Source organism: Myotis davidii, unplaced genomic scaffold (assembly GCF_000327345.1).
Source record: "Myotis davidii unplaced genomic scaffold, ASM32734v1 scaffold96, whole genome shotgun sequence".
Lineage (NCBI taxonomy): Eukaryota > Metazoa > Chordata > Mammalia > Chiroptera > Vespertilionidae > Myotis > Myotis davidii.
In genome coordinates this window covers 6,314,048-6,318,710 of record NW_006289416.1, presented here as the reverse complement: position 1 = coordinate 6,318,710, position 4,663 = coordinate 6,314,048, and positions in this window count along the sequence as shown.

Here is a 4,663-nt window from a genome sequence, read left to right as displayed (position 1 = left end):
CGACACCCACCCCAGCCTGGCGCTGCCCCCTGGCGGCGTGGAGGAGCACGGGCCGGCTGTCACCCTTTAGCGCGGGGGCCGCCCTGCAGCGCCGGGCATCTCCCTGTAGCATCCTGTCCCAGCCCGAGCGTCCTGACCACAGTCTGGCGGCAGGGACCAGTCCCCTCCCGTTTTTAAAATAAGATAATTGTATATGTCACCCCTCCTCTGTGTTTTTATTTATCCCTCCTTTTGCTTCCACAACCCTCCTAGATGTTTCAACTTATGGACAGAAAATAAAAATACTGCCTATTTTTTATAAATCTCTCCACAAACAGAAGGTGCACACTTGCGCGCGCACACCAGGCCCATTGCAGGTCCGGGGCCTTTGTAAAGTTATTTTCTGACCAAGTGTAGGAAATACGTCCTTTTTAAAATTTTAAAAAAGACTTTATATTTTTAAACAAAGCTTTAAAATTACCCTTTCAAAGGGCAAATTCATGTTTTTAACTTCAGCGATGCAAACACACCTACTTGTTGGCACCGCGTCTTCTGTGTTTCGCGTGGATCCTTCTGGTGGGCTGGACGCTGTGAAGAAGGTACATGGCAGGAAGGGAAAGACTGGTTTTTAAGAACAGACGCACCCACATCTCTAATAGGTATGACTGTAGAAGACAAATTTCAAATTGTCAGTTATAGTCCTGTTTCAAATAGCCAAATGGGAGCTGCACCCCCAGACCTCACTGGGAAAAGGAGCGCTCCTGACTGAGGTCATGCCGGGTGACCTGGGACGCCCCGAGGGCTGTCAGTTGCCCTCAGGAAAGCAGCCAGCTCTGCTCGCAATACCTTTTGTGATCAAAAGCCAGTATTTACTTGGAGATAAAAAACCAGTCTTTTCCATGACTTCACTTTCTGAAATGTTTCCATAGAAATGGTGGACAACCCTACCCCACCTCCAGGCAAGCCTTTGAAAGCTCACAGACATTTGGGCCGATGTCTGTTACCTTCATTTTAAAATATCTTCATATGAAACGTAATGATTTTTTAACACAGATTCGATCCATTGCAACTTCCCTTTGATCTTGTAGCAATATTTACATATTTAGGAATTTCAAATGTTTTATTCCGTGTTTATACCAATGAAGTTTTATATGAAGTGTATATTCTGTTTGAATCCGATATTGAGGAGAAAATGTTACAGTTATATTTTGAGGACTAACCTTTGACCAAATAAAGCTTTCATATAACTACAGGTAAAAATATTTTTTTAGGTGGCCTTTCATTGCAGGTGCTTGTCCTATGGCCCAGCACCCACTGCTGGTCAATGGCAGAACTGTCCTTCCTTCATGGATGTCAGACTATCTGAAAACTATCTCACTGTTTTCATGAACTTGTTAAGTGAAAAGCAAATTATTTTCCTTTTGTGCATAAAGTATTTATTGTTCAGAAATAGCTTTTATTGAGTACTTGTTCCCCGCGCCTGTGTTTGATTTTTTTATTTGAATGCCCGTCTCTCTCCTACCCATTTTCCCCCAGGCACAGGGAAGACCAAAGACACTCCCCACTTTGAGGTCCTAGTGAGAGCGTACACACTTCCAAATTTATGGGCTCCAACGAACTGTGCAAGCATCTTGTTTGGTGCCCCAGCAGTCGGAGGTATTTTTTTTCTACCATGACACGTATAATAGAACCAAAACTCTAATGCTAACATACTACCACAAAGGAAATGTTATTTTACTAAGTTATTGCTGGTTCAAGAGTATCTTGTTGAATAACTGGGTCTGTTACCAAGAAATAAAGTTATATTTCTTACCATGTTTTAAGTTGTTAAGCAAATGTGAATAATTTTTTTTTTAAAAAAAGATGGTGCGCTATTCAGAATTTTAGGAGTTATGAACTGCTTGGAATAGCTGCTTGCGTGTATTTTTCTACCCAGGTCTATACTTCTGCCACTTTCTTTAAAAAGCAAACAATATTGTATTATGTATTAAAGTTTTCTTGGTTTTATATATCAAAGAATAAAAACATTTTCTTTGTGTTCTTCAGTTGTGTTCTAAATAACAGAGAGAATATCAGTGTTAACAAAACAGATAAACTTATAGCTCTGGTGAGATGCCTGGAATACTTACGATGTGCCTGTCATGGGTCATATATATACATATTTTTTAAGCCTCACCCAAGGATATGTTTTTATTGATGAGAGAGAGAGAGAGAGAGAGAGAGAGAGAGAGAGATTGATGTGAGAAACATCTATCAGTTGCCTCCTGTACACTTCCTGACCAGATTTAACTTGACCAGGTTTGACCAGGGATTGAACCCGCAACCTGGGCATGTGCCCTGACCAGGAATCAAACTCATGACCCTTTGGTGCAGGGGAGAATGCTCCAACCAAAGGAGCCACACTGGCCAGGGCTATCATGGGTCATATTTTTTCACTTAATCTTCACATGTTCTCCATGAGGTAAGTATTATCCTCATTATACAGATAAGAAAATGGGTCCAAACAGTAGTGTCATTTTAAATTACCAAATTATAGACATATTTGGTGGGAGATTGATGTGTCTTAGGTCTATAACCTTCTTTTGAAGTCCTTTTGAAAAAGCTTTTCTGAATTCTTACACAGCTCCTCCTAAATATACTCTGATTTGCAAAATTTGCAATAACACATATCATCCCACTTCTGGATTAAAAAACACACAAAGAAACATTAATTTTAAAAATAGAATGTATATTTTTTTTCATGAGGATCCAGATATCCTGGCTCCCAGCACTGGATTTTTCTATTAAATAATATTTCGTGCCCTGGCCGGGTAGCTCATTTGGTTAGACAGTCATCCTAATATGCCAAGGTTGTAGGTTGGATCCTAGGTCAGAGCACGTACAAGAAGCAACCAATGAATGTATAAATAAACGGAACAACAAATTGATGTTTCTCTGTCTCTCCCTCTCCCAAATCAATGAAAATATTTTAAATACCTCCTTTGATGATCCCCCCAGTCAAGAAGTTAACATTGATATGTTACAACCATCTAATCCCTGACCTCATTCCCACTTCGCCCCTTGACTCGATAATGCCCTTTACAATAAAATGGCCAGTTCAGAATCACTCATCACAGTTAATTGTCTTCAATCTCCTTCAATCTGTAACTTTTTCAACCTTCCTTTGTTTTCATGTCCTTGACACTTCTGAAGGCTACAGTTATTTTGTAATTTGGTTTTGTCTGAGGATGTCCCATGGTAAGTTTTGGGTAATGTCCTTTTGGCAGGAATAATCATAGAAGTAACGCTGTTCTTCATACCCTTGAACAGATGGCACACCATTTTGATTTGTCCCATTACTGCTGATGTCCATTATTGCCCTGACCGCACCATCAGGGTGGTCAATCTGTGAGGGTTCCCCACCAAAAAGCTATTCTTTCTCCCTTTGTAATTAAGTACTTTTTAGGGAGGTATTTTGAGACTATGGAAATATTATTCCTCATCAAATTTCAAGTAATTCATTTCTATCAGTATAAGCTTGTGGATTCCTATTTTATTCAATGAATTAGAATCCATCATTATCATTATTTATTTTGATATAAAAATGTCTCAGATTTGGCTATTGGGAGTCTCTTCAAGCTGGCTTGTGGATCTTCATTACACCCCCCATCATTCCTGAAGCACATTCTTGCTTTCTGGTTCAACAAGATGTTTCATGTTCACCTTATACTTTTCCCGCCTCAGACAAGCAGCCTTTTCTTCCAGGAGCTCTGGTTCCTTTTGTGGAAAATGGTATTTAACAGTCAAGCTTTCCACCCTGCTTCCAGGCCTCCCAGAGACAGAACTGGCTATGTGCATGTGTGTGCACTAAGAACACATGAGTACACATACATGGTAAGAGGGGGTCAGCTACCAGGACTCTTCTCTATGCAGGTTCCCTACGAACCCATGTGCAGGTTCAACACCCCCTGCCAAGCCAGTGCCCCCTCTGGTCCCATTCCACACTTGGCTGCCCTCTGCACACTTGGGCTTCTCTCATGTGCAGAAATCCTCCTCACTGCACGTGCGCTGACAATGGCTATCATCTCTTCCTGCCCCATCCAACCTTGGCTTCCTTCCTGCTCCCCACACCAGGTCCTCCCAAACCTGTGTGTTCCCGGGGGTGTTTTGCCCCCATTTATGACTGAGCGGGAAGGAGGGGGAAGAGATGGGCAGTGTGAAGTTCTTGATGCAAGCACACAGACATACTGCCATGTGAGTAATATCAAGCGTATTTACTCAGCAAAATAACAGCAAGAATTTGTAAGCTTCTCGGACTCTGATCCCACATCCTCTGTTCTGTCCTTCTCCCTGATCCTGCAGACACAGCACAGGCTGCCACTTAAGTCTGGGGGCTCCGTATTTTACTGCTTTATCCCCAGCATCAACAGAGACTTGCACGTAATAGAATTCAGTGGATATATGGAGAATAAGCCATGAATTTCAGGAAATTCAGGAAACAGAATTTCAGGAAAGAGGCAGGAGAAATGGTTGCTAGTAACCCCAGCTCCACAGGCAGCGCAGGTGGTGTGAGTGGGCCTGGCAGGCACCTATTCAGACTCGCCAGGTGGTGGTGAGGTTTTTTTCAACAACTCCCCCCCTCCCCCCCTGCTGGTGTCTTCTGGCTCCTTGTTTGTAACCCCCACAGGCAGTTTCCAACCCTGGA